This window comes from Ranitomeya imitator, unplaced genomic scaffold (genome assembly GCF_032444005.1).
Source record: "Ranitomeya imitator isolate aRanImi1 unplaced genomic scaffold, aRanImi1.pri SCAFFOLD_182, whole genome shotgun sequence".
In the NCBI taxonomy this organism is placed as follows: Eukaryota; Metazoa; Chordata; class Amphibia; order Anura; family Dendrobatidae; genus Ranitomeya; species Ranitomeya imitator.
In genome coordinates this window covers 484,914-493,631 of record NW_027194747.1, presented here as the reverse complement: position 1 = coordinate 493,631, position 8,718 = coordinate 484,914, and the positions used below count along the sequence as shown (strand labels likewise).

Here is an 8,718-nt window from a genome sequence, read left to right as displayed (position 1 = left end):
GTACATTGTGTTACTGAATTGCCTTTCACAACAGCCAACACTGCTACCTGTATTAACCCTTTGGGGGGGAGAGGGCGCGGGGGGCTCAAAGAGGGGGGAGAGGGCGCGGGGGGTGAGTATGGATAGATAGGGGGGACTATTATGGCGGGGGGGGTGAGTACCCCTGCTGGGGGCATTATTTTTGCAGTCGGTGTCAGGTGCGGCCCGCTGGGGGCATTATTGGTGCAGACGGTGTCACGTCCGGGTGCATTATTATCTGTTACACACAGTTGAGGAGACCCTCACTAACCTCTACCTCATTTACCCGCAGTGCTGACTGGCAGCGTGAAGACCCTCGTTAAGGGCGAGGAGGAGGGCACTCTGCTCACCAGCATCAACATCATACAGACCTACAAGGAGGGAGATCTGAACATCCAGGAGGCTGGGAAGATAATGAGCGTTCAAATCATCGAGTGCCCCAAGTGCCCCATCCTGAAGAAAGGTGTGTACTGAGCGGTGCGATGTGCTGCAAACATGTACAGGGGTGGAATACTCTGCAGATTTGCTGTATATCAGGCCGGCCTCACACTCAGCGTATGAAAATACGGTCCGTATATTACGGCCGTAATACGCTGAAAAGTCACGAAAATAGTGGTCCGTAGCTCCTCCGTAGGCAGGGTGTGTCACCGTTTTTTGTGCATGGCATCCTCCGTATGTAATCCGTATGGCAGCCGTAATGCGTGTTTTTATCGCAGGCTTGCAAAACCGACATACGGCTATACAAGGGATCCATGTGTAAAAAAAAAAAACATATATACTGTATATATATATATATACAGTGGGGCAAAAAAGTATTTAGTCAGTCAGCAATAGTGCAAGTTCCACCACTTAAAAAGATGAGAGGTGTCTGTAATTTACATCATAGGTAGACCTCAACTATGGGAGACAAACTGAGAAAAAAAAATCCAGAAAATCACATTGTCTGTTTTTTTATCATTTTTTTTGCATATTATGGTGGAAAATAAGTATTTGGTCAGAAACAAACAATCAAGATTTCTGGCTCTCACAGACCTGTAACTTCTTCTTTAAGAGTCTCCTCTTTCCTCCACTCATTACCTGTAGTAATGGCACCTGTTTAAACTTGTTATCAGTATAAAAAGACACCTGTGCACACCCTCAAACAGTCTGACTCCAAACTCCACTATGGTGAAGACCAAAGAGCTGTCAAAGGACACCAGAAACAAAATTGTAGCCCTGCACCAGGCTGGGAAGACTGAATCTGCAATAGCCAACCAGCTTTGAGTGAAGAAATCAACAGTGGGAGCAATAATTAGAAAATGGAAGACATACAAGACCACTGATAATCTCCCTCAATCTGGGGCTCCACGCAAAATCCCACCCCGTGGGGTCAGAATGATCACAAGAACGGTGAGCAAAAATCCCAGAACCACACGGGGGGACCTAGTGAATGAACTGCAGAGAGCTGGGACCAATGTAACAAGGCCTACCATAAGTAACACACTACGCCACCATGGACTCAGATCCTGCAGTGCCAGACGTGTCCCACTGCTTAAGCCAGTACATGTCCGGGCCCGTCTGAAGTTTGCTAGAGAGCATTTGGATGATCCAGAGGAGTTTTGCGAGAATATCCTATGGTCTGATGAAACCAAACTGGAACTGTTTGGTAGAAACACAACTTGTCGTGTTTGGAGGAAAAAGAATACTGAGTTGCATCCATCAAACACCATACCTACTGTAAAGCATGGTGGTGGAAACATCATGCTTTGGGGCTGTTTCTCTGCAAAGGGGCCAGGACGACTGATCCGGGTACATGAAAGAATGAATGGGGCCATGTGTCGTGAGATTTTGAGTGCAAACCTCCTTCCATCAGCAAGGGCATTGAAGATGAAATGTGGCTGGGTCTTTCAACATGACAATGATCCAAAGCACACCGCCAGGGCAATGAAGTAGTGGCTTCGTAAGAAGCATTTCAAGGTCCTGGAGTGGCCTAGGCAGTCTCCAGATCTCAACCCTATAGAAAACCTTTGGAGGGAGTTGAAAGTCCGTGTTGCCAAGCGAAAAGCCAAAAACATCACTGCTCTAGAGGAGATCTGCATGGAGGAATGGGCCAACATACCAACAACAGTGTGTGGCAACCTTGTGAAGACTTACAGAAAACGTTTGACCTCTGTCATTGCCAACAAAGGATATATTACAAAGTATTGAGATGAAATTTTGTTTCTGACCAAATACTTATTTTCCACCATAATATGCAAATAAAATGTTAAAAAAAACAGACAATGTGATTTTCTGGATTTTTTTTTCTCAGTTTGTCTCCCATAGTTGAGGTCTACCCATGATGTAAATTACAGACGCCTCTCATCTTTTTAAGTGGTGGAACTTGCACTATTGCTGACTGACTAAATACTTTTTTGCCCCACTGTATATATATATATGTCAGTAGACACATACAGTGGGGCAAAAAAGTATTTAGTCAGTCAGCAATAGTGCAAGTTCCACCACTTAAAAAGATGAGAGGCGTCTGTAATTTACATCATAGGCTGACCTCAACTATGGGAGACAAACTGAGAAAAAAAAATCCAGAAAATCACATTGTCTGTTTTTTTAACATTTTATTTGCATATTATGGTGGAAAATAAGTATTTGGTCAGAAACAAAATTTCATCTCAATACTTTGTAATATATCCTTTGTTGGCAATGACAGAGGTCAAACGTTTTCTGTAAGTCTTCACAAGGTTGCCACACACTGTTGTTGGTATGTTGGCCCATTCCTCCATGCAGATCTCCTCTAGAGCAGTGATGTTTTTGGCTTTTCGCTTGGCAACACGGACTTTCAACTCCCTCCAAAGGTTTTCTATAGGGTTGAGATCTGGAGACTGGCTAGGCCACTCCAGGACCTTGAAATGCTTCATGTTGAAAGACCCAGCCACGTTTCATCTTCAATGCCCTTGCTGATGGAAGGAGGTTTGCACTCAAAATCTCATGATACATGGCCCCATTCATTCTTTCATGTACCCGGATCAGTCGTCCTGGCCCCTTTGCAGAGAAACAGCCCCAAAGCATGATGTTTCCACCACCATGCTTTACAGTAGGTATGGCGTTTGATGGATGCAACTCAGTATTCTTTTTCCTCCAAACACGACAAGTTGTGTTTCTACCAAACAGTTCCAGTTTGGTTTCATCAGACCATAGGACATTCTCCCAAAACTCCTCTGGATCATCCAAATGCTCTCTAGCAAACTTCAGACGGGCCCGGACATGTACTGGCTTAAGCAGTGGGACACGTCTGGCACTGCAGGATCTGAGTCCATGGTGGCGTAGTGTGTTACTTATGGTAGGCCTTGTTACATTGGTCCCAGCTCTCTGCAGTTCATTCACTAGGTCCCCCCGCGTGGTTCTGGGATCTTTGCTCACCGTTCTTGTGATCATTCTGACCCCACGGGGTGGGATTTTGCGTGGAGCCCCAGATCGAGGGAGATTATCAGTGGTCTTGTATGTCTTCCATTTTCTAATTATTGCTCCCACTGTTGATTTCTTCACTCCAAGCTGGTTGGCTATTGCAGATTCAGTCTTCCCAGCCTGGTGCAGGGCTACAATTTTGTTTCTGGTGTCCTTTGACAGCTCTTTGGTCTTCACCATAGTGGAGTTTGGAGTCAGACTGTTTGAGGGTGTGCACAGGTGTCTTTTTATACTGATAACAAGTTTAAACAGGTGCCATTACTACAGGTAATGAGTGGAGGAAAGAGGAGACTCTTAAAGAAGAAGTTACAGGTCTGTGAGAGCCAGAAATCTTGATTGTTTGTTTCTGACCAAATACTTATTTTCCACCATAATATGCAAATAAAATGTAAAAAAAAACAGACAATGTGATTTTCTGGATTTTTTTTTCTCAGTTTGTCTCCCATAGTTGAGGTCTACCTATGATGTAAATTACAGACGCCTCTCATCTTTTTAAGTGGTGGAACTTGCACTATTGCTGACTGACTAAATACTTTTTTGCCCCACTGTATATGTATACAGGTCCTTCTCAAAAAATTAGCATATAGTGTTAAATTTCATTATTTACCATAATGTAATGATTACAATTAAACTTTCATATATTATAGATTCATTATCCACCAACTGAAATTTGTCAGGTATTTTATTGTTTTAATACTGATGATTTTGGCATACAACTCCTGATAACCCAAAAAACCTGTCTCAATAAATTAGCATATCAAGAAAAGGTTCTCTAAACGACCTATTACCCTAATCTTCTGAATCAACTAATTAACTCTAAACACATGCAAAAGATACCTGAGGCTTTTATAAACTCCCTGCCTGGTTCATTACTCAAAACCCCCATCATGGGTAAGACTAGCGACCTGACAGATGTCAAGAAGGCCATCATTGACACCCTCAAGCAAGAGGGTAAGACCCAGAAAGAAATTTCTCAACAAATAGGCTGTTCCCAGAGTGCTGTATCAAGGCACCTCAATGGTAAGTCTGTTGGAAGGAAACAATGTGGCAGAAAACGCTGTACAACGAGAAGAGGAGACCGGACCCTGATGAAGATTGTGGAGAAGGACCGATTCCAGACCTTGGGGAACCTGAGGAAGCAGTGGACTGAGTCTGGTGTGGAAACATCCAGAGCCACCGTGCACAGGCGTGTGCAGGAAATGGGCTACAGGTGCCGCATTCCCCAGGTAAAGCCACTTTTGAACCATAAACAGCGGCAGAGGCGCCTGACCTGGGCTACAGAGAAGCAGCACTGGACTGTTGCTAAGTGGTCCCAAGTACTTTTTTCTGATGAAAGCAAATTTTGCATGTCATTCGGAAATCAAGGTGCCAGAGTCTGGAGGAAGACTGGGGAGAAGGAAATGCCAAAATGCCTGAAGTCCAGTGTCAAGTACCCACAGTCAGTGATGGTGTGGGGTGCCATGTCAGCTGCTGGTGTTGGTCCACTGTGTTTCATCAAGGGCAGGGTCAATGCAGCTAGCTATCAGGAGATTTTGGAGCACTTCATGCTTCCATCGGCTGAAATGCTTTATGGAGATGAAGATTTCATTTTTCAGCACGACCTGGCACCTGCTCACAGTGCCAAAACCACTGGTAAATGGTTTACTGACCATGGTATTACTGTGCTCAATTGGCCTGCCAACTCTCCTGACCTGAACCCCATAGAGAATCTGTGGGATATTGTGAAGAGAAAGTTGAGAGACGCAAGACCCAACACTCTGGATGAGCTTAAGGCCGCTATTGAAGCATCCTGGGCCTCCATAACATCTCAGCAGTGTCACAGGCTGATTGCCTCCATGCCACGCCGCATTGAAGCAGTCATTTCTGCCAAAGGATTCCCGACCAAGTATTGAGTGCATAACTGAACATTATTATTTGATGTTTTTTTTGTTTGTTATTAAAAAACACTTTTATTTGATTGGATGGGTGAAATATGCTAATTTATTGAGACAGGTTTTTTGGGTTATCAGGAGTTGTATGCCAAAATCATCAGTATTAAAACAATAAAAGACCTGACAAATTTCAGTTGGTGGATAATGAATCTATAATATATGAAAGTTTAATTGTAATCATTACATTATGGTAAATAATGAAATTTAACACTATATGCTAATTTTTTGAGAAGGACCTGTATATATATTATTACTTCATGCAGCGCGAGATAGCAGAAAGCCGGTAATTCAATTACCGGCTTTTGCTTTCTCCTTCCTAAACCCGACATGATATGAGACATGGTTTACATACAGTAAACCATCTCATATGACCATTTTTTTGCATATTCCACACTACTAATGTTAGTAGTGTGTATATGCAAAATTTGGCCGTTCTAGCTAGTAAAATAAGGGGTTAAATGGCAGAAAAAATTGGCGTGGGCTCCCGCACAATTTTCTCCGCCAGAGTGGTAAAGCCAGTGACTGAGGGCAGATATTAATAGCCTGGAGAGGGTCCATGGTTATTGGCCCCCCCCTGGCTAAAAACACCTGCCCCCAGCCACCCCAGAAAAGGCACATCTGGAAGATGCGCCTATTCTGGCACTTGGCCACTCTCTTCCCATTCCCGTGTAGCGGTGGGATATGGGGTAATGAAGGGTTAATGCCGCCTTGCTATTGTAAGGTGACATTAAGCCTAATTAATAATGAAGAGGCGTCAATTATGACACCTATCCATTATTAATCCAATACTAGTAAAGGGTTAAAAAAAACACACACATTATTAAAAATTAATTTATTGAAAAAATCACAAAGGCTGTTGTATTAATTTATTCTACTCTCAATCCACTCACTGAAGACCCTCGATCTGTAAATAAAAAAAAAATAATAAACCAACAATATACATACCTTCCGAGGATCTGTAAGGTCCAACGATGTAGATCCATCTGAAGGGGTTAAAATATTTTGCAGACACGAGCTACGCTAATGCAGGCTGCTCATGTCTGCAAAACCCCGGCGAATGAAGGTAAAGTAGGTCAATGACCTATATTTAGCTTCATTTGCGGTGAGGCACCCTCTGCTGGCTGTTCCTAGATCGTGGGAACTTTCCTAGAAAGCTCCCTGGCTTGAGTTCATATGAGGACAACCAGCAGAGGGCGCCTCACCGCAAACGAAGCTAAATATAGGTCATTGACCTACTTTACCTTCATTCGCCGGGGTTTTGCAGACATGAGCAGCCTGCATTAGCGGAGCTCGTGTCTGCAAAATATTTTAACCCCTTCAGATGGATCTACATCGTTGGACCTTACAGATCCTCGGAAGGTATGTATATTGTTGGTTTATTATTTTTTTTTAATTTACAGATCGAGGGTCTTCAGTGAGTGGATTGAGAGTAGAATAAATTAATACAACAGCCTTTGTGATTTTTTCAATAAATTAATTTTTAATAATGTGGGCTTTTTTTTAACCCTTTACTAGTATTGGATTAATAATGGATAGGTGTCATAATTGACGCCTCTCCATTATTAATTAGGCTTAATGTCACCTTACAATAGCAAGGTGGCATTAACCCTTCATTACCCCATATCCCACCGCTACACGGGAATGGGAAGAGAGTGGCCAAGTGCCAGAATAGGCGCATCTTCCAGATGTGCCTTTTCTGGGGTGGCTGGGGGCAGATATTTTTAGCCAGGGGGGGCCAATAACCGTGGACCCTCTCCAGGCTATTAATATCTGCCCTCAGTCACTGGCTTTACCCCTCTGGCGGAGAAAATTGTGCGGGAGCCCACGCCAATTTTTTCCGCCATTTAACCCTTTAATAACTAGAACGGCCAAATTTTGCACATACACACTACTAACATTAGTAGTGTGGAATATGCAAAAAAAATTGTGATATGAGATGGTTTACGGTATGTAATCATGTCTGATATCATGTCGGGTTTAGGAAGGAGAAAGCAAAAGCCAGTAATTGAATTGCCGGCTTTTCTCTCTAACACCGCTGCGTATTCCTCGCTAGTCACACTGCTGGTCCGTGTGTAATCCGTATTTTTGGGGCTTCCATAGACTTTCATTGACGTTTTATTTGCGCAATATGGTGACAAACGCAGCATGGTGCGATTTTCTACGGCCGTAGAAAGCCGTATAATACTGATCAGTTTAATACGGCAGATAGGAGCAGAGGCATAGAGAATAATTGTGCCGTATTTTTAGCGAGTTTTACAGACGTAGTTTCTGCGCTCTTACGTCCGTAAAACTCGCAAGTGTGACGCCGGCCTCAGGAGGTGCAGGGGCGATGTGCTGCAGACATGTACAGGGGTCAGGGGTAGAATACTCTGCAGAGTTGCTGTGTATCAGGAGGTGCAGGGTGCGATGTGCTGCAGACATGTACAGGGGTGGAATGCTCTGCAGACCCCCGTGTCAGTCGGTAGAGATTCTCTGCAGGAATGCCCGGTGTGTGGCGCTGAACCATCTCTGTATCTGCAGGCGCCAGTTATCTCTTCATGGGGAAGGTGGACGACTTTGGCCGCGGTCGGATCGTCGGCGACAGTTTTGTCATCAGTTACCGCGCTCAGCAGCATCAGATCCTCACCAGCATCGCCAAGAAGCCCTGCTAGAGGCCGCCGTGAAGTTAGTGCCGGCGCCAGGATCCCGCTGCCATGTTGCTATGGCGACAGCCTTCTTCCGCCTTGCCCTCCATATTGCATCTGATGTCTTTTCTGTACTCCTCCTCAACTGAAATAAACGGACCACAAACCATTCTGCTCCAATGTGTCTGCGCGTCACCGCCGTATGTACGTCCCCTGCAGGCATCGAGCCATCAGAGACTGATAACAGAGGACAATAGGGAGCAATTGTATCACCAAAGTCACTATGTCCACGCGTCACCGCCGTATGTGCACCCCTGTGCGAGCTGTCAGACTGATAACAGAGGACCATAGGGAGCAATGGTATCACCATAGCCAATGTGGGAAAATACCGGAGACAGTGGAGTTCTACGGCTCCAGGGCAAAATAATGCCACCAAACCAATAGGACCACCGCAGAGAGCCAGAATATGACCACCATCCGGTGACTAAATAAAACCCACCAATAATACCGCATAAAATAATGCCACATACCGTAATAACATATACTACGCTGACTTAATACCGCCATACTGATCATTAATTTTGCAGTCTGGTATCTGGCAGATGACACTCTGCAGAGACTCTGTGTCTGCAGACTTTTAAATCCTTATACCTTGCAGTGCACACGCTGTCAGCATTCATTGATACCGCTGGTGAGAGTCGGCA

At 44.4% G+C, this 8,718-nt stretch overlaps 1 long non-coding RNA gene across 1 annotated transcript; it reads left to right on the top strand.

The window, feature by feature from the left end:
• The first annotated feature begins 315 nt into the window (after positions 1–315).
• Positions 316–8,194, top strand: LOC138656327 (uncharacterized). The gene is made up of 2 exons (XR_011316905.1): positions 316–481; positions 7,911–8,194. It is a non-coding gene; the product is annotated as an uncharacterized lncRNA (long non-coding RNA).
• Positions 8,195–8,718: the final 524 nt, after the last annotated feature.